Raw genomic sequence first — 22,458 nt, 5'->3', positions numbered from 1 at the left:
AATCACTTGCAAAGCGTCCTTCGCATTTGTGGAACAGACTATTATGTCTGATCATAGAAATGATTTCAGAGTCACCTGCAGAAGGATTTTACATTCATCAACTCACATTATGTAACAGTCTCTCTGGGAGGTTTAGAATGATAATTTTATTATGTGTGAGAAGTAAACCAGGGCAAATTACTCCTGGTAGCTCGTATGACCACCAAAGGTCATAGCCATCAACACGCAAAGGGTAAATGTGGAAAATATTTCACAACTTTGTACTTAACATAATCACAATAGTATTTGCTCTTTTGAAAATTCTTACCCAAAAAGTCAACTTCAACATCACTCCATTTGGAGACAAAGGTAATGGTGAAAACATAATGTGAATGTGACTAGAAAAAAGCATACAGTGAAGACAAGCATAAGTTATGTGATACAGAAAGGTCTGACTTTGGAAAGGAAGAAAGAAAGAAATATTTGTTGAGCACCTACTGTGTGCTGAGCTTTGTGCCAAGTGGCTTACAAAGAATATGTTATTATATCTTTTTGTTTAATGTGAATGATAACAAAGCTAACAAAAATACCAGGGTGTATACAAGGGGTCTTGGAAAAGTTCATGGAAAACACATGTTATGACAAAACTATGTGTTTTGTCATAGTTTTTCAATTTTTTGCATCAAAATAAAGTCATTCTTTAATTTCATTGCTCTGCAAAATTTTCAAATCATCTCAGAGTATAAAACATTATTGTAGGGGGACCAGCAGGTGGTGTAGTGGTTAAGGCACTGGACTCCCACATAGCCAACCACAGTTCGAGTTCTGGACCTGGTAGCTCGAAACTCATGCTGGACATTTGTGCATGTGTGCCCAAAATCCAGAGAGGAGAATGGAGGAAAAGGGATTGCGGCATGATCATGCCCCAAGTGGTGATTTCTCGCTTTCTGTTTCTCTGTCACTCTGTCTCTTTGGCAAGTGCACATGCCCTATAGCAAACATCTCTTTTAAAAAACTATTGTAGGTAAAACTAATTTTATTAGGTCACTGTGAAAGTAATGACATATTTTTCCTTCTATGCAAAAATGTGTTATGACTTTCCAAACCCAGTATGTTTAAGCAACACAAATTAAAGCATTATTATCTGTAAAAGAGCTTACTGATGTACACAAAAGAAACACAAACAGTACATCACATAATGTTGGATTCACTTTCAGATCTTAGGCTTGGAAGATAAATCCAAGAGACTAACTAATATATAGGAGAGGAAGCTGAGCTGATGAAAGTGAGCAACACTCTCTAGCCATCAGTATGTATAAAACATCGTCTCATATATTTCAGTCACATGTTGCTTCTCATATAATAAAATTTTTAACTATATACAAAATAATTGTAAACCTTCAAGACATTTAATGAGTATGAAATTGATTATAGGGACCAGCAGATGGCATAATAGTTAAGTCCTTGGACTCCCACGTAGTCAATCCAGGTTTGAGTCCCAGACCTGGTGACTTAAACTCACACCAGGCACGTGTGCATATGTGCCCAAGATTCCAAGAGGAGAATGGAGAAGGGATTGCACTGTGGCCATCCCTCCGGGATGGGGAGTGTGTGATATCTTGCTTTCTGTCTCTCTGTCCCTCTTTGTCTTCTGATGAGCGTATCGGCCCTATAGCAAAAACCTCTCAAAAAAAAAAAAAAAAAAGAAAGAAAGAAAGAAATAGATTATAAATACAATAGTTAGTAAGGATTCTTTAATATAGTTTGTTTGTAATAACAAATTTTCTTTGTAAGTGAACATGTACATGCAAGTTTTTCTGGCCAGTTGATGCTAATGAGTCCACTGATTGGTGGAAATAATTAATTTGTGATTTTTTTCATGAAAGAAGTGTTAATAAAGTCCTTTTGGCCCACCCTTTATGACTGATGGAACTATCTGAATTTCTTCATACACCCAAAGCCTACACTCCTATTAATTAGTGGTTATTACTCGAAAGCTTATTATTGGTAGCCAAAAATAAGAATGAGATAGATGCTCAATTGACTTAAGTGGAATTTCATACTATCAGAGGGGCTGTCACCCCTTCCTGGTGAATGAATGTTTAGCCTCAGTTCTGTTTTCTCACAGGCTGTTCTTATTATCCATTTTTTTACCCTGCTATCTATTTTCTTTAGCTTTTCTTCTCAGTAGGAGTGTCGCTTATATGTCATGGTTTCTTCACTTATCGTTGATCTGATAATGTTCAATGATTTCCTTTTCTATAAAGAATCAGCAGAGCATAGACTCTGGAGAGGAACAATCTGGGCTTAAATCCCAGTTGTTTGTTTTTTGTTTTTTACTTACTGTGCATTCTTTGGATGAGATGCTTAAAATCTATAAACTTGAGTTTCCTCATCGATAAAATGGGAAATGCATCCTAAGATCTTCATACATATTAAACAGGATAATCTACTTGGTCTGCAGGAGATATTAAATTGGTGTTATTACTGTAATTATAGGATTGTGCTGAATGACATATGGGAGGCAATATGAAAATGGTCTCCAAATGCTATACACTTTGACCATACATGTAAGTAGTTCCCTTGAGTTCCTACTCAGAAAATGAAAACACAATAGATATTTCTTCTTTTACTCAGCTGCTGGAAGGTTTATAACAAAATTAATCTTGTCATAATAAAAATGTTTCAAACACTGTTCTATTTTTTATCTGAACTTCTAGAAGTATTACAATCCAATCAAGGCCAAGAGGCTTTCCTTATAGGTTAAATTTTTCTGTTACTCAATTTTTGTTCTTGATCTATCTATAATGGTATAATTTTCATTTGCATTTGACTTTTAGATTCCCTCAAATCTTTTGAAGCAAAATGAAGAATTTCGTATTTAGCATTCATGTCTCTCTGTCTCTTTGTCACCAACACATGCAATTTACCTACCGAGGAAAATAATACACATAGTTGGGTCTATGTTGGGCTTCGAAGGACATTTACAAAGTTGCATATTCTCATGCCAAGACCTAGAGATTCCAAATCTGAAAATTAGGACAGACCCAGGAATCTGTATTTTTTTGTCTTTTTCCCAAGTACTATTTGGCTGGGAAAGTCAGATTAAGACGATACTGTCTTTGGAGAAGGATGACTTGTTTGGTGCAGAGGGACAATGTGGAAATGACCCTTTACTATCTGTTGGACCTTAGAGAATCACTCACCAGCCTGAGATTCAGATTCAGATGAATTTTTAAAAGATGGAGAAATCTGCAAAGGTTTGACTTACTTAACTTATAAAGTCACTACAAAAAATTAACTGAAATAATATGTGTAACAGGAAGAAAAATATTTTAAATAATTCAATGGCCATCTAATTTCTAGTCTAGGAGAAGAGCAATAAGAATTTTTTAGAGACAGACAGTTATTTTAGTTTGAAAATCAAGCCCTTATAGCTATGACTTCTGACTGCTCCAGATAAAAGAGGTGTGCTAAATCTCAGGTCATGACTTATTAGGGACTGTGAAATCAGTTTCATAGTGGCCCTGTCTTTTGTTGTTGTCATTGTTGTTTTTAGAATTTTGCTATAGGGCACATGCACTCACTGGAGAGACAGAAAGACAAAAAATGAGAAATCACCTTCCTAGCGAGGATGGTCATGCCACAATCCCTTCTTCTCCATTCTCCTCTTGGGATTTTGGGCAAGCACACATACACTCCCAGCAAGAGTTTCAAGCCATCAGTTCTGGATTCAAATTGTGGCCGGCCATGTAAAAGTACAATAATATAACCATTATATCTTTTGCTGGTCCCAGCAATGACCCTAGCATTTTAAAGACAGGATAAAATGAGAAGGAATGAAAAGATGGGAAGGAATGAGATGGGATAAAAAAAAAAATATATCAGAATATGTTACCCAGAGAAAGAAGTTTTTAAAAAGATGCCTAATATTTCACTCAAGTTGTTTTTGTACTATTCTGTATATTTTTTTTGGTCTATTTGTATATATTCCTACTTGAGTTTGGAGTGCAAACTTAGTAATGAAAAAGGACATTTCTGGCCAATGTGGGGCAAACGAGGGCAATAAACAGTCGGCATCCATAGGTCAGATTGTATAAAGGACGCTGGAATATAGAAGGGAAGGTAAAAGAGAATATATTTATTCACAGTGCTCTAAAAAACTTTGAGGAAGTCACTAGGCTTCTCAGATCATGAAGAGTTTTAGAGCAGTTTCATTTAAAAAGTAAAAAAAAAAAATTATACTGAAAGACGGAAGGAAATGCGGCAGTATACATCTGCAAGCTTTCTAAACTGTAAAGCACACTGCGAAAGGAAAGTATTTTGCAGGTGTAAAGGTAAAAGTTACTCATTTCTTGAGTTGTCAGATACTCTTCTCTTCCCTAACTACCTCTACTGAAACCAAAGTCTCAGCTTATAGTAAAAGAGCACTTTCTCTGGTTGCCAGGCCAAGGAAATAGTGCTCTACCACCTAAAAGTGTTTTTGACATTCATTGCCTCCCACTCTAAATAAAGCGTTGCCTTACTTCGTAGCTAGAGATAGTGAAAATAATACATTGAGTGTACTATTTTGTGGTTATATTAGTGGACACAATTCTGTGAACTAATATCCTGGGCTAAGCATTGTGCTAAGTGGTTTACAACCATAATTTCCTGTCTTCTAGAACTCTAGGGGGAAAATTTTAGTGTGCATGCTTTATAGATGATCTTACTGCAGCTCAAATAGATTAAGTAATTAACCTCAATCCACAAGTGTAGCAAGGGACAGAAGTAGAATTCACACCCAAGTCTCTCCCGTCATTTACTTGTAGCTATCCTTTGCTGTCTCAATGTCTAAGGCAAACAGATGCTTGTAGACTAATTTTAGAAGTCCATCAACATACATTGCACTGTTTCCAAGGGGGAAATATGCCTGCAAAGTCAAGCAATTAAGCTAAACAAAATGTGTGTATTACCCAGTCAGTGTCTGCTGAAGATGCTCAGTGTCTCAACATCTTTATAACTATAAACATTGTGTATGCATCGTGCCTTTTGGATTCTAAAGTGATTTCATGGAAAAGGAGGCTGCTTATTCTTTTCCCTTTTAAATGTTAATTTTGTGGCATGCTCTATAAATTTATTTGCATTCTGTCATGCAAATGCTAGATTGAGATGAAAACAGCATCATGCTAAAAATGTATTTCTGATTGTACAGGCTGTACAGTTAGAAAATGAATTGTTTCATATATTTTTGTAATTTCAAGGCCAGGGTTAGGGTAGATGTGTGTGTTGAGCAGAGGTATGTTATTTCAGGACCAGTATTTTCTTTTTGTTTTGTGCTTGGTATTTATGAAGGTCAGTGTTAATTTGATCCAGATTCTGTTATATAGAACGAAGTAGCCCTTAGAGAGTATAGTACCCTCTGGGTAGCTGTTCCCGGAATCTATTCGCTGTGGGCATCCTGTGAGGGTTGAGATGAAAGAACAAGGCAGCTATGACTAGCTACCAAACTACAGGAATCTGGGGGACTTTTTTTCTCAATTCAACACCACACTGCATGGCAGTGATCAGTTTGCTTGCCCCCTGTCCAAAATTATGAGAGTCACAGGAGATGTCCTCCTTCCAGTCAGTTCAATAGTAAGTAGGGTTTTGGGTTAGAAAGACAAATTAGGTAACAGAATGGCCTGTTTTCAAGGGCATCTAGCACATGAAAATTTGCATTCTGTGAATTTCCTCACTCTCCCTGGTGTCTCAAAACAATCTGGAATTAGCAAGCCTTGACAACAGTTAATGAGAATGAACAGACTCACACAGACTCCCTTTTAGCAACGATTGGATTCAACCTTTACAAGACAGGCAAATCAGCCAAAATAACCTCCCTTTTAAATGAATAAAAAAGATTTTCTAGCCTCAAGAAGTTGTGTACTAAGAAGGGAATTAAGTAAAAATGCTGAGCTCTAATAGTAACAATAGGCTTGATAGAGTGTTTACTATACACCAGGCATTTATTTTGCACATCAGCTGTGTGATGCATCACCATCACCACCATCTTCATCATCTCCTTCCTATTTTATACGTGAAGTCACTGAAGCACGGGGAGGATGCATATTCTGCCTGTAACCTATTTTCTTGGTTCCAGGAGTCATTGACCCAACTATATTATCTGAATAAAAACTATCAGGTACATCTCAATTTTCAGCCACTTTGCTTTTATCCTGAGATCCATGGAAAAGGTTTGGTTACCATTCATCAGATCTTGAACACAGTATCTGGTGAATTATTCATTTCATTTGAGACTGATCAGATGAAAAATAATGATTTAGAATCTGCAATGAGCTAGGCACCGTGATATATGACAGCTCAGTGACTGAGGTAAACCCTAGAGCCTGGATTCCTATATTAGAATCCACTTAACTAGCAATGGGACCCTGCAGAAGCAACTTAAATTCCTCTGCTTCAGTTTTCTCATCTAATATAGCAGGTAATAATAGAACCTTCTTCATAGAGTTGCTATGGGGATTAAATGAGTTAATTAATGCAAATCAATTAAAATAGTGCCTGGCACTATATTAGTAAGAGCTGGGTAACTTTTATTGTTATAGTTATTACTAACCTGTTTTTTAAGCTAAAAATGTAAAATAGTTTGATGTAGTTATAATGGTCTAGATGAAAAGAAAAGTGAATTATTCCGAATCTATCATTTTTATGAAATTAATTCAGATTTAAAAACATGAACAGAAATAAGTATAACTTTTTGAGGCTTTCATTAAATTACCCTTTTCTATCCAAGGAATACATATATACATTTTAAACTTCTTGATTTATATAGTTGATTTAATTAATTTATTTAATTGATATAGCTAATATGTATTGATTCCCTAGTAGGTGCTAGAAACAGCAAATAAAAACCTTCTATATAAAAATCTGTAGAATCTGTGCTCCCTAAGAGGCTCCCCAATCTCTCCTACTCTGTCTTTTTTAAAACATGAACTTGAAATTTTAATTAGCACTGAACTTGTCTAAGTAATACTGTAGAGTATAGGAAAATGGTACCTTGTTATTGACTGAAATATCCTTAACTACATTTCTGTAGTCTATTTGCTCAGGGTAAAATAGTATCATTACCTAAGTGAAAATGTTATCGTATTATCTGTACCCCAATTCTTGCTTATAATATAGGGCTATACTTGTTTACAATCAAAAAGCTATCTTGCTTTTAAGATATAATGCTTTTCAGTTTCTATTTTGGGGTGAGTGTGTATCTTACAAAAAGCCAACATGCCTATGAAAAGTGTTAGGCATAGTGAATCTAACACCGAATACTTGATCTCCCTCTAAATTAATCACAGCATATACTACACAATGAAATTATATTTCTGAATAAAACAAGGAGCATCTGTCCCTCAAGTAAAATACTGATGTTTGGAACTGGCAGGTGGTGTGGTGGTTAAGAACGCTGACCTCTCACGTGACTGACTAGGGTTCGATTCCTGGACCTCGTGGCTTGCTTCTCACTTTTTCTCTCTCTCTCTCTCTCCCTCTCTATCCTTCTCAGTCAAATTAAAATAAATACATAAATAAAGTTAAATAAAATAATTATTTCAAAATACTGATATTTTGTTTGTTTTACTTTAGTATCTGAAAGACTTCTCCTTTAACCAATAAAACAGATGGTTTATTTAAAGCCTGTAGAATAAGTAAACTCAACTCAGTGCAAGCTTGATGAGCTGACTCATCAAGAGAAGACTTGATATATGTTATCTGTTTTAAGTACTACCTCAACTGCTCACCAAGATCCGTTCTTTTGGGATACATGGAAATAAAGGAGGTACTGTATTGTGAATGTATTAGTTCTGAATTCATTCAGTGAAATCAAATTGCGTAGGTATGTACATTTAAATAATTAATATACATTTTTATGTTGAAGCTAATTTACAGCATTTTTAAAATTCTTGGAGCAGTTTTTACCTCTACCATCATATATTTTTCTCTTTTTTTGGAGAAGTTTTTTGTTTGTTTGTTGTTGTTTTTTGTTTTTTTGCTATAGGGCACTTGCGCTCGCCAGACAGAGAGAGACAGAGAGATAGAAAGCGAGAAATCACCCCCCCCGAGGGAGGAATGCCATGCCACAATCCCTTCTCCTCCATTCTCCTCTCGGGATCTTGGGCATGCACGCACATGCGCCTGGCGTGAGTTTAAGCCACTGGGTCCAGGACTTGAACCGCGGTCAACTATGTGGGAGTCCAGTGACATACCCATTATACTAACTGCGGGTCCCATACTGTTATATTTTTGATATAAAAAATAAATAATGTCATCATTCAGAAGAAGAAGTAAAATTGTCTACTATTTCTCCAGAGGTCAAAAATAATATCCAGTAGTGATTTAATTAATTACTTTAATTGATATAGCTAATATGTATTGATTCCCTGGTAGGTGTTAGAAACAGTGAATAAGAAAACTTCATGCCATCAGGTGGCTGACACAGTGGTTATGTGGCTAGATTCCACATGGCGAACACCACAAGGTGAAACCCCTAACCTGGTATCTTGAAAAGCATACCAGGCATGCCCAAAATCCAGAAAAGACAATGAGAGAACAGATTTTAATGTGGCCATCCTCTGACAAGTGATGTCTCTTTCTCTCTTTCTGGTGAGCAGACATATCCTACAGCAAAAATCTAAAAAATAAATAAATAAGAAGTAAAGAAAGAAATAAGATGTAACATAAAAACTTTTAGAGAATGATTCATCTCAACAGAAAGATAAGCTTTCTGATAATTAAAGCTGCTAACAGCAGAGAATTAACCACCTGTCGTGGGGATTATTCAGGCAGAGACTGGGTGGTTATAATTTAGGAATGTGGTATAAGAGATAACTCTAGTGGTAAGATATTTGACTAAATGATTTCTAAATTTCCTTACAGCTCTAGAATTTTCCTTTTGATTGTGGAAGTTTGTCTAGGTTAAAATTGTTTTTGTATGAAGAAGCAGCTGTATAGTATATTTGTTAAAAGTACTAATTTTATGATAAAACAGATTAGCCTTGGGTATGAATCTTGCTGTCATTGACTGGCCAAGTGACCATAAAGTACTCATTTGACTTTCTCAAAGAGAGTCTTTAAAGATTTAAGAAATACAATATTTAATAAGCAAGTAGTGAGGATTGAGTACATATATGCTCTAAGTATCAATATATACTAGGTGTTTATAATATGAATTGAGTCTGGGTCAATAGATATAGGAAGTCATGTCCTCCAAAGGACATAGGGAGAAGTAAGAAATGTACCCTGAATGGAACCAGAGAAACAATCATGATATTTAGTGACTCTTTTGTTTGTTTATTTTTGAGAGATTGTTGCTATAGAATATGTCTGTTCAACAGAGAGACAAAGAGACAGAGAGACAGAAAGTGAGAAATCATTGTCCCTGGGGGAATTGTTATACTACAGTCCCTTCTCCTACATTCTCCTCTTAGGAATACACGCACATGTGCCTAGCATGAGTTTCTTTTCTTTTCTTTCCTTTTCCTTTCTTTTCTTTCTTTTTTTTTTCTTTCTTTTTTATTTTTTTGAGAGGTTTTTGCTATAGGGCGCATGTGCTCACCAGAAAGACAGAGACAGGGAGACAGAAAGTGAGCAATCACCCCACACAACAATCCCTTCTCCTCCATTCTCCTCTCGGGATCTTAGGCATGCACGCACAAGTGCCCAGCGTGAGTTTAAGCCCCCAGGTCCAGGACTTGAACCACGGTCGACTACATGGGAGTTCAGCGACATAGCCATTATGCTAACTGCTGGTCCCACCTGGCATGAGTTTCAAGGTGCCAGTTCTGGGACTCAAACCACAGTCGACCATGTCAGATTCCAGTGCCTTAAGCACTGTCACCTTCTGGCTCTCTTGATTATTTTTTAAAATGTATAAGTCTACAGTGTCATTTGACCACTTTGGTGGTCAAATTTAGTTAATAATACCCAGAAGCAAATATCTCTGTGGCAGATGTATGACAATGAAGATGCTTTAGCAACTGCATGGATGAAGGGTTCAAAATTGATTGCTATCTTTCAGAGAAAATTCCATAATCTATCGCTATATCAATAACTCTTTACAAATGGTAGAAGTGATTAAACACTTAACTAGATGCTATAAACATTATTTTACTATCTCAAGTCTCTGGAAATCACAAACTCTTTCAATTCATGTGTATTACTCTCTGCCAAGCCAACTTCCTCTGATTCATTTTCAGGTTTTTCTTGCACATTTGTGTAGCATAATGGTGTGCAGACTTGTGGCAAGAAGTTAAAGCTCTAGTGATACATATTCATTCTTCATGCACACATACTCACCCCTTAATGCAAGTCACGTTCCCAAAGAGGACAGTGTGAGCATTACGTGCAGAAACTACCAAAAAACCAATCTTTCTTAGCCTAGGGTTTCGATCCTTCACTGTGAATCCTCCTGAAGCCAGCTGATCAGCATGCAGAACCCAGTTCCAGAGAAGTAAACAGAGATCTCTAGGGACCTCTGTTCACATATGGGGGGAGAAAGGCTCCATTTATAAATGTGTAGACTGACCCTTACTTGTTCCCCTCAAGAAAGTTTTTGTCATCACCTCACAAGTGGAAATATACGGTTCTTTAACTGGTGTCTTATATGTTTAGATAAAGAATATAAAAATGTTCAGTTGTTTACTTTAGGGACAAAATGCTATTTTGGAAAAGATAACTTTTTAAGAAACACACACACACATGAGAGAGAGACAAAGACAAAAAAAGGAGAGACCTGAAATTTGTATTGGAACAATGAAAAAAAATAGATTGATAAGACATGTAAGTAAAATTTTAATGTATTTAAAAGAAGAGTGTTCTCTGGATTAAAGTTAGAATGAATTCGTCTTTCAGTTAGAGATGGCTTCAGAATTTCTTGGATATGTTAGCACCATTAATATATAAGCTCATTTCTTTTAGGATTTGAGTTAAATCATGATAGTCGCTTCTGCATTCAAATGGCTCTAGCTCACAGTACCAATTCAGCAGTGCAAAATAGGAAACTGTTCAAATCTCAGTTGGCATTTCATTTTTTTATATGATATCATTAGATTCCATTTGGCTGCCTTTAGCTGCTGACAACACACCTCCTATCAAAGGTATTGTGAATTAAGAAATGATAGGTATGAAGTAATATTAAAAAGTTTTTCAATCTGAATTTAAATGTGGTAGGACAATTAAAAAAACTGTATAAACTTTTCAAAATGCATAATGTCGCTATTTGAGTGAACAAAGGGATAAAATTTGTGCGGTTTGCTCTATTGTGTTGGGGGGGTTGAGATATTTAAGGTAACAAAAACATAGCTATCAAAATATTGTTTTATAACTAAGGTCCTCTTTATCTTGAACAAAATTTTTAAATTTACTATTTAAAGATTTCTAAATTTATGGCTTGAGAAAATTGAAAAGTAAAATTGTATTTATTATCTGAACTTTTGGAATATCTAAAGCCATTACAAGCTATCATTTCTGTACGTAATTTTAGAGCTATAGATAGTATTTTGTATAATATTTATGGGTTGATGATGTATTTGCTTTATATTTCTGAGGAAATAGATAAAATTATATACATAGTTGCTATAAAATAAAGAAAAATTAACAATAATAAGCATTAACACAGGACATCTTCCTCTCTTTCAAGCATGTTGATATAAGCATCATCTCTCCCGAAGAAAAAGCCTAAACTTTTGATAAAACATGTTGTAATGATTTTAATCATAACTTGTATGATGTGAACACATTTGACTTTTCATAAAATGATTTCCTTTCTAAGTTATACTCCCTGTTTATCTTCACTGTATCATCCTAGAAACCTGGTAAAATACTTACACTTTTGAGAATCATTTATTCTAATATGTTGAGCATTGGAGCCACACTTTACATCCAAATCTTTGTAATGGGCTATTTCCATAAATGATAATGCATGCACCAAGAGAGGCAGCAAGATAGAGTGAAAATGTCCTTGAGATAGACAGGAGACTTGACACTCTCAATAACTGTCAACACTCAGGGCATTTGGAATTATTTGTCAGTGTTGGTCTTCCCTCTTAGTGGTTTCAGCCTTGAATGTGCACTGAAGTTACTGTACATTGTTAATAAAGCAATATTGGTGTCTGGATGGCACCCTAGCAATTCCAATGTAATTAATCCCGGAGTGTAGTCTGGAGAGTGAGATCTTTCAAAACTAACAACTTAGCTTATTCTAACATAAAGCCAAGGAAACCATGCATTTGATAGTAAGTTCAGTGACAGAAAGTATCTTGTCTTCAATGAAAAATCCAAGGCCTAAGTAAATATTGGGTTAATGGATGGATGAATGGAGGATGGATAGTTCTGATAAGTTCTCTTACCTTTATGGGTCTTAGTTTTCAGGGCATATATTAAAAAGTTTGAACTACATTATCTCTCCCTTCTACTCAAGTGATTTTCCCTGAAAGTCAATAATAATGTGCTTATCTAGTCATTGGCTTGTCAATTGTGAGAAATTCTATGGTAGGAATTACCATGGAACTAGAATAGTTCTAGTTAGAACTAGAATGTTTTAAATACCTAATAAAGCCTGTACTAAATGTAAAAATTTTGCTGAATTAAATTGCAAATTTATGTACTTTATAAATCCTTGGTAGGGATTTTGCTCATTTCATTATTTTAAATGAAACCACAGATTCACATGGCATCTTTTGAAAGATCTGTTTGTCCTTAGGAACAAATATAAAGTTTATATTTTGCTTCTACAAAAAGTGACTTAGTTTCTGATAAATCAGTAATCTGTGGAAGATAACTTTAGTTATCCAAATTATTTAGTGATAATTTTGTCTAGATAACTTATTTGCTAGGAATTATCTCTTTACCAAATATAGTATTTAACCATGATTGCTGTCATGTTACATTATGGGTGGACTGTTTATATGAGTACTTTTGTTATTTTTGGTTATGAAACATTCATTTTAAGAAATCCTTCCTCATGGTAACCACTGAGTAATTGATAAAGTCTCAAAGAGTCACAGATACTAAAGTTTTACATAATGAAAAACACAATGAACCATATTTGTAAATTCACGTGTATAGGCCACGTCAGTGATTTTGTTACAACAATGAGAGTCAAGAGGACTTTATTTTGGTGAAAGAGTATTATTAGACAAAACTCAAAGGCCAGTTGAAAGCAGCATAGGTCTTCATTCAAGCTTTGTTTCCTTTTGAACATCATCCTTCAAAATGCCTGTTTTATGATGGAATTTTAGAGGAATTGCTTCAAGAGAAATTTAGAGGAATAATTTCAAGTTATATAATTAATCATGTTTAGATTCAATTTTAGTTATGAATTAATATAAGCCTACTCATTTGATACTAGTCTACTGTGAGATACCCAAATTGAGTAGGTCCTTCTGCCCTGCTAGCAGGCTGATGTAGGTCATTAATCTGACTAGACATTTCCAAACTTCAGCTCATGATGCCCTTATGTCTTTGTGATATTTTCAGGGCAAAAGAGATATCTACTGATTTTACTTATCAAATATCTAGACCCAGGTAACTGTAAATATTTACATTGTAACCTAGTAGTTTAGTAGCTATTTGAAAGAAAATATATATAAACTAAAAGAAAGACATTATGAAATTTTATCCTAAAATAAGCATAATTACTTGTTAAGCAGATGGGTGCTCCTGTTGGGTACTGCAAGACTTCTCAAACCCTAGGATCAGACTAGATGTGCCATTCTAACTTCCTGTCTAAATTGATTCTCAAGTGGTGCTTGCTTTTAATCATCAGCCACTAAAAATGAATCTTTCCAAAGACAAGACATCATCAAAGGGATTGTAACAAGCTCTAATGTTGAGACTGTGAACTACCACTCGCTAGTAAGGTTTGTGCAGTATCCAACAAATGTCTAGTATTACTGTATTCCCTTTGAAATTTTAAAATAATCCGTACCTTTTTATGAATTTGTATCAACACTTAAGATGCTTTGGTGCTCAGTTTGGGAACTGTAACGGTGAATTTTTTTTTGTTAAATTAGGCAAACTATTCTCTGGAGTTATTTAGGCCAAATGCTGGGTGATAAGACCTAATGCAATATACATTAGAAATTTAATTTGTTGGGTTTTTAGTCTTTATTAGCTGAAACCACCTGCACTTAAATAAGAATCTTTCTTTTTGAGAGCAGCTATTAGTGCTCCTTATTCATTCATATATTTTAAATTTGAGTGTTCTTTTTTTCTGAGAATAAAGCTCAGCGTGAAAAAAATTAATTCAATGCAGAAAAGCCAACAGGAAATAATAAAAATAGTATCTGGGCCAACCAGTGGCATAGTGGTTTTGGCAACTGGATCCTCATGATGGCACAATTTGAATCCCATACCTGGAGACTTGAAAAACACACCAGGCACATGTGCATGCATGCCAACAATCCTGAGAGGAGAACAGAGGAGAAAGGATTGTGGTATGGCCATCCCTCTGGAATCCCTTTCTCTGTTTCTCTCTAGTGAGCACATGCTCCCTATAGCAAACTAAAAAGCATCATAATAATTTAAAAAAATATCTAATTCCTCAAGTCAGGAATACATATATATGTATATGTGTGTGTGTGTATATATATGTGTGTGTGTGTGTGTGTGTGTGTGTGTGTGTATGTGCGTGTGTGTGTACTTTTTTCCTAATCATGGATAAATAGTCCTATTCATTCTTCCTTACTTACTTAGCAAAGATTGTTTTATATCATTTTACAGTCTGCTTTATCCACTTAATCAATAAAGATTACATTTACTTATTTGGCTTTTTAATATGAGGATTTACTAATGTAATAGATCTCTTAAGAGGAACCATTTCTGCATTCTTACGATTAATATCATTAATCAATGTGTTATTCTTTTAATATATTGCTAGATAATGCTTATTAAATCTCAATTAAGATTTTTCGTAAACACTCCTATGTGAGATTAGTCTTTTTTTAAAAAAATATATTGTCATGGTCAGATCTCAAGCCTTTTCTTTTTGTTACCTTCATAAAATGAGTAGGAAAAGTCTATATGGTCAGATTTCAAGCCTTAGCTTTTCGTTACCTTCATAAAATGAGTAGGAAAAGTCTACCTTTCTTTATGCTGGGATAGGAGTTGGCAAACTGCAGCCTTCGGGACAACATTGTTTTTATGGGTAAGGTGGTTCTGAAACAGTTATGTCCATGTATTTGCATATTGTTTATGCCTATTTTCATCCTATGGCCACGGATTCAAGTAGTTGCAACAGAGACCCTATGGTCTTCAAACCCACTATATTTATCATCTGACCTTTTGCAGAAAAAGTTTGCCTAACTTTACTCTAAGATAATTAAAAGTGCCTAGGATTTCTCTGCTCTTTGAAAGTTTTTACTAAACTCAGCAGACAATGTATTAGGCCTGAACCTGGTTTTCTTGTGAGATGATAACATTCGGAGTGTTCTGTTTTTGTAATGTTTCTTTATTTCATCAGTGTTTGTCTGTGAATGTGCTGTTTATTCTGACAGGGTCTTGCTGAGTCACAGTTCTCCTGCCTCAGCCTCCTGCACAGCGGGGCCACAGGCACACACCATGCCTGGCTTTAAGGGTGGACTGGGATTTAAGCCCAGTCTCCCATGTGATCCCAAGTTTACCAAGCAGCAACACTGAGCAAACTCAACCACTGAGTATCATTGGTGTTTTAAACTTCTTTTTAATAATTTCAACTTTTTTAATTTTTAAAATTTTTTTACTGTAAAGCCTATGTACTCACCAGAGAAAGACAGAAACAGAAGGAGAGAGAGAGAGAAAGTGAGAAGTACCTCCCCGCCAAGGAGTTGGCCATACCACAGTATCTTCTCTTCCATTCTTCTCTGGGGTTTTGGGCATGCATGGACATGCACCCAATGTGGTTTTCAAGCTGCCAGCTATGGAACTTGAACCACGGAGTTGGTTATGTGAGATTCAGCACCTTAACGTCTATGCCACCTGCTGGTCCCCTCATTGGTGTTTTAACTGGAACGTCCTGAAATTTTCTAATTTAAAATTCACGGTCAACCCAATTTGTTGAGATTTTAATGCTAACCAGTCTGCATAAGTATTCTACTGTAGCTTAAAATTTTTCTATTATGGGGCTCGCAGTTGGCATGGTAGTTAAGGTGCTAGACTCCCACATGTCCAACTACAGTTCAAGTCTTAGACCCAGTGGTCTACTTTCTCACATTCGCTTTCTCTCTCTCTCTGGTCAAATAAAAATAATAATAATAGAATTGTATTTTCCTTCTTCATTTTAATGATATGTATTAAATATTCTCTTTTTATTCTTGAATAGCATTATGGCAGTTGTCTGCCTTATTGTTTTCTTAAAGAACTGATCTTTGGTATTTTTCAAGTATGCTTCTATTTAATCTATATGTATAATTATTTTATTACTTCAATACATGTTAAAGTTTATTTTATTTTTTGAAAGAATTGTTTATTTAATTTTATTTATCATTATTATTATTATTATTTTAATTTACTACAGTGCATGTGCACTCACCAGAGAGAGAGAAAAAAGTGAGAAAGCAAACCACTAGGTCTGGGACTCGGACCACAGTTGACCATGTGGGAGTCTAGCACCTTAACCACCACACCACCTGCTGGCCCTAAAGTTTATTTTATTATTACTTGCCAGTTTAAGTATAGTAAATGCTTATTTCAAGCATTAAAATTTTTCTTTTTTTTGTAATTTTATTTATTTATTCCATGAGAAGAGACAGAGAGAAAAAGAGAGCATCCTCAGAAAGGTTTTCACCCTGCAATGCATCCCAAGCAAACCCTAGATCATAGGCATGTGAGTATCCAGCTTACTCAGGAAGGTCTCAGGACACAAGCCAAGAACTTTGCCATATGGGTTGGCCACAGAGTGTCTCATTTACCATTGCCTCACTGTCTAACTTTCTATGTTCATAAATGCTCTACTTACACAATGTCCTCTAGACCAGTAGTCCCCAACCTTTTTCACACAAGGGATCAGTTTCATGAAAGAATTTTTCCACAGGCCGGGTTTTGAGGATGGTTTGAGGCTATCCATTACATTTATTGTGCACTTTATTGTCTATTATTATTACATTGTAATATATAATGAAATAATTATATGACTCACCAGAATGAGTAAGAGTTCTGAGCTTGTTTTCCTGCAACTTGATGGTCCCATCTGAAAACCTAATGCCTCACTGATCTGACAGGAGACAGAGCACAGGCAGTAATGTGAGTGATGAGGAGTGGCTGTAAATACAGATGAAGCCCATAATGTTCTTCCAATGGACTTCTGCATTAAATTCCTTGCTTTCAGAGTCATAACCAGGGAATCATTTGGTACTGTGAGGGATAGATAAGCCTCCATCCACCACTCCCTTCAGGACTCCAAAATCTTTATTGCCAGTGGTAGTTCTGGTTAGGCGTGCATCCAAATGGCAGGTGAAGGCACCAAATTGACCATTGATGCTTTCTACATTGTATTCATCTCTTGTCACTTCCACTTGACATTCATAGATCTTGTCCATTACAAATCTATTTTTATTTTTTTTTGGAGAGGTTTTTGCTATAGGGCATGTGCGCTCACCAGACAGAAAGAGAGAGACAGAGAGACAGAAAGCGAGAAATCACCCCCCAGGGTGGATGGCCACACCACAGTCTCTTCTCCTCCATTCTTTTCTCAGGATCTTGGGCACACACGCGCCCGGCGTGAGTTTTAAGCCACTGGGTCCAGGACTCGAACTGCAGTCGACTACATGGGAGTTCGGCGACATAGCCATTATGCCAACTGCTGGTCCCCATTACAAATCTATTGAGAAGCCTTGAGCCAGCAGCGGGCCAGTACGATATGCTGCAGCATAATTTGTAAGGCCAACTTTCACACCGTATTTTGGTAGTTCGTGTACATAAGCTGCGAAGACTATCCTATACCCTTTTATACAAGTATAAGCAATCTGACAAATGATATCTGTTAGTTACATGAACTATCATCCTATATTTATGTGTGTTGTACTTATTTTTGTCCTGGGTCACCAACAGTTTCTGAGCATAGTAATCAGTTTTACCTTCTCATCTCGTCTAAATTTCACTTGGTATCTTTTAAAGTAGGCCTTATTCCTGACAACTTCAACAAATCCCATCACGCATAATGTTGCAGGCGTATATGTCACCTAATAGAAGAAGATGAAGATGATTACAATAAACAGTTCTCTCAGTTCATAAAGAATAATGTAACTCCAGACATGGAGGAGATAAAAAAGAAAGCTCACACTGCTATGTGAGAGAACCCAGCTTATGAAAAGAATCCCAAGAAAGAAGTTAAAAAAAAAAAAAAGAGGTGGAATTGTCCTAAAATGTCCCTTGCCCAGAAGAAAGATCAAGTAATCCAGAAGAAGGCAAGCTTCCTCAGATCTCAGGAGTCGGCTGCTGAGACCTAAGCCAAACAATTTTCTATGATGTTATTCCTGATAAAGACAATAAACTTAATAACAAAGCAGCAAAAAAAAAAAAAAATACAGATGAATCTTTGCTTGCTCATCTACCACTCACCTCCTACTGTAAGACCCAATCTATAACAGGCCACAGATTACTATGGGTTAATGTCCTAGGTGTTGGGGACCCTTGCTCTAGAATATACTTTAATTAGTATTAGTCCCCTGTCCTTGCCCATTCTACATACAGTATTTATCTGAGGTTATTTTCCAATGGAAAGACCTGTTACATATCATAGAATGGAACCATAACATTTACATGACAGGAAACCAAGCAGAGAAGAACAGATTTTACAAAAGGTCTAAAGCAAAACAGCAGCCAGTAGAAGACCTGATAACAAGTTTTTGATTCTAGTACAACTACTGCTGGTGGGTCACTGCAGCCCAGCTGAGACTGGAATTACATATCTCTGATGGGTGGATGTGGGAAGTAGAAATGGCACATAGGGATGAGGACTGCATGTTTGTTGAACAGTCTTCCATTTGTAGCATTTAGGACAATTTACAGTAGTAGTAATATCTGTATGCCAAAGGGAATATAAACACTAAAAGACAGATGAAATAAATGACAAGGAAAGACATGAATTAGAAAACAGAATTAAAACAGAGAAGCCCAAAGAGAGCACAGATGGACTAGCCTCCTAAAAATCCAAAGTTTCATTACAGATTTTTGCTTTGCACTTCCTTAAAATTAAGAAAAGGAAGACTAGTCATTCTGTAGTCAGCATTTTTCAAAAAGAAGAAAGTTAAGGGGCCTAGCAGGTGGCTTAGTGATTAAGGTACTGGACTCCCACATGGCCAACTATGGTTCAAGTCCAAGACCCAGCAGCTTGAAACTCAACTCCAGGCACATGTTCGTGTGTGCCCAAAAATCCCAGAGGGGGAATGGAAGAGAAAGGATTGCAGCATGGCCATCCCCTCTGGGGGGTGATTTCTCACCTTCTCTCTCTCTATCTCTCTCTGTATCTCTGGCAAGCACTATAGAAAAAAATCTCTCTTAAAAAAAAAAAAAAGAAAGAAGGAAGTTAGCATTCATTACTTGATATACATAATATTCTCAGAACTGCAGCTTTTTCTGGCTTAGTTTTAAGAAATACTATCCCTTGATACATTTGGGATTATCTTGTAAAGAAGGCTTGAGCCTTTAAGGTAACTTGTTGGATATTCCTCCTAACTCCACCCCGTAGGGAGACTAAAAGGTGGTAAATCTGTTGTTAGTCATGGATTTGGGGGTAGTAAAAAGTTAAACACTCCATTGTGAGTATAGAGTGTTTTAACATTTCCAATGAAGGAATGCTACACTTGATTGTTCCTGTGAACTTTATGGTATAGTAGAAATGTAAAAGATTTGTAGTTACTGAGAATTGCAGTTATGGAATATGGTTCTTGCAATAGTTAAATATGATTACATTTTGAAATGGATTTTGTGAAGTAAAAAGCTATTATATACCTTATAATTATTATCCACCTGATTCTTGAATATTCTTTTGAGAAAATGACTCATAATGTAAATGACAGCTTTTCTATATGTCATCATTTTTGTTTATTTTATTTTTATCCAGTTGTTTCATTAATTGCTTTCACTTCGTGATGATGAGTGGCTCGATTTTAAGGGGCTGTGGGACAACCAAACCCCACAGGTGCTTTCTATAGAATGGTTCAGTAACTGACTTCCAGAGGATTATAAAACTTCTTAGAGACCCTTCTGCTCTAACTCAGTGAAGCTTAAATCATCCACCTTGAGAAATGCCTGAGATTCAGGACTACTCATCTTAATCAGTCTCTTCCAGGCCATAGCAGTCTTTTCTTGGCTGATGTTCTATCTGCACCCTGTTTTAAAAGTTATCATTACAGAGTTATATTTTTACAACAGTATTATTTGAACAGTAGTTGATGTAAGTGAGTCTAAATAGCAAAAGCAGTAACACATGACTGAAAAAATTTAACTTATTAGGTAGAAATAAATCTGCATCTGCTCTTTTATTAGGCTGCCCAAACACCTTTTCTTATTTTTCTTTCTCTTTCTATTTAAAATGTAGTTTCAAATTTTTGCTTTTGGATGTGTGTGTGTGTGATAAGAAAGGGATTTTAAAATGGCCCAGCCATATCTAGGAATTGATTAAAGATTTATCTCAGCTGAAAACTGCTTGTTCCACTGATAATTCACTTTCTTTGTTTCTTACAATATCTAGATAACAGTATGTAATGAGAAATTAGTCCTTGCTGTCCTTAGTTTTTTGTTTCATGTTGTATTTTTCTTTAGGGACTCATAAGATTATTTCATTGCTATGCATTGTATTTGCCCTTTAAAGAGAATGGGAAAAGGCTTCATTGTACTGTTGAACTTGTTCCTAATTTTCTAGGAAAATAATGGCATGAAGGAATGATTCTATTATTAAAATATTCTTATGATTACTTCATCTATTACTGTGCTGAGTGACCTAATAACAAATTTTTCTATTAAAATGTTTACTGTTTTAAATGTATTCTCTAATGAGTATCCAAAGCCCATAACTCTTCTCCATGCTCTGAAAACAAGTTGCTAATCCACAGAACATTTTCTACCCTTGAATTGTTTTGTAGTGCTAAGAAAATAGCTGAACCTCTCTCAGTTACATCCACTATTTTACTTCTGAATATGCCAACAAGTTGGAGACTTTGACTAGGATACATTGTTCAGAAAGTTTGTAAAGGATCAAGTAAAAAGAAGTGTCTTGCTGACAAATTATCCCTCCCTCTTGATAAAATGGAAAATTACCATTATTCCATTTTTTTATAGTGGCATGTATGTTGGAATATTACTGCTTTGACTTCAAATCAAACTTTGTTTATTTGTAAACACCTAATATCCCATTAAGAGAATACACAAATAGTATGTATTTCAGGAAGTGTATGGCCTGTTAGCTACTTCCTATTTTTAAGGCTATAAAACCAGCTACAACTATTGAGGATTTATTTATATACTAGACATTGTACTTGAGAATTTGACAGTTCTTGTCTCATTTAACCCTTACAATAACCCTGTAAATTAGGAATTTTTCATTTTATGTGTACAAGGAAACTCAGACCCAGATAATTAAGTAGTTTCCCTGTGGCCACAGAATTGTCAGCAATCAACCTTGGGTGTGCCCCAAGGTAGATTGCTGTTAGAACCATTTGTGCCTTTCACTGCCACTATATTCCACCTGATTATGAGTCTTGTTTTTTAGGAGGGGGAAGAGGTTTTTTTCTATAGGGTGCTTGTGCTTGCCAGAGAGACAGAAGGAAGAAGTCACTTCCCCAGGGAGGATGGCCACGCCACATTCCCTTCTCCTTCATTCTCCTCTCGGATCTTGGGCATGTATGCACATGCGCCTGGCGTGAGTTTAAGCCACCAGGTCTGGGACTTGAACCTCAGTAGACTACATGGAAGTCCAGCAAAGTAGCCATTATGCCATCTGCTAGTCCCAACGATCTTGAGTCTTGTATTTCCAATGATTTCCTATTTTCCTAAGTTGCAGAGTTGCAAACCAAGTTTTTCATGAGGTGCAGTAATTCTGGGAATGAAGCTGGCCAAGGGAAGGGTCCAGGCTTTGGCAGGTCATTAGAAGCAAGTTAGTTTGTAAATACTCTTGGCTAAACAGGCTACAGACTCAGAGGAGCAAGCCTAGGTTTGGCAGCTCCACCTACCCAGTACCTTTCTCTGCCATGATCAGAGCTTTTCAGCCTTCGTTCCTGTGGGGATGAAATTCTTATAACAGATCATATGTGGTTCCAACCATTGCCTGAAAATAATAAATAATATTTACTACTATCTTTTCAAATGTATACAGATTGTATTATCAAAATTAAAATAGGACTGGCCATGTGGCCTGGCATTTAAGAAAACTAGATTCCATATGGCTGACCACAATTGAAATCCTGAAGTATGGCAGCTTGAGGAACCAGCAGTTGGCGTAATGGCTATGTCGCTGGACTCCCACGTAGTCAACCGTGG

General features: G+C 36.0%; 1 protein-coding gene and 1 pseudogene across 2 annotated transcripts in view; one reads left to right on the top strand and one right to left on the bottom strand.

Annotated features, from left to right (window-relative positions):
* The window catches only part of LINGO2 (leucine rich repeat and Ig domain containing 2), a 1,055,580-nt gene that overhangs the window by 638,685 nt on the left and 394,437 nt on the right, over positions 1-22,458 (top strand). The window lies entirely within an intron of this gene.
* On the bottom strand, positions 17,280-18,131 carry LOC102500924 (60S ribosomal protein L5-like; annotated as a pseudogene).

This window comes from Tupaia chinensis, unplaced genomic scaffold, assembly GCF_000334495.1.
Source record: "Tupaia chinensis unplaced genomic scaffold, TupChi_1.0 Scaffold000093_1, whole genome shotgun sequence".
NCBI lineage: Eukaryota > Metazoa > Chordata > Mammalia > Scandentia > Tupaiidae > Tupaia > Tupaia belangeri.
Note: the sequence above shows the minus strand (reverse complement) of the source record. Positions and strands in the feature narration are given on the sequence as shown.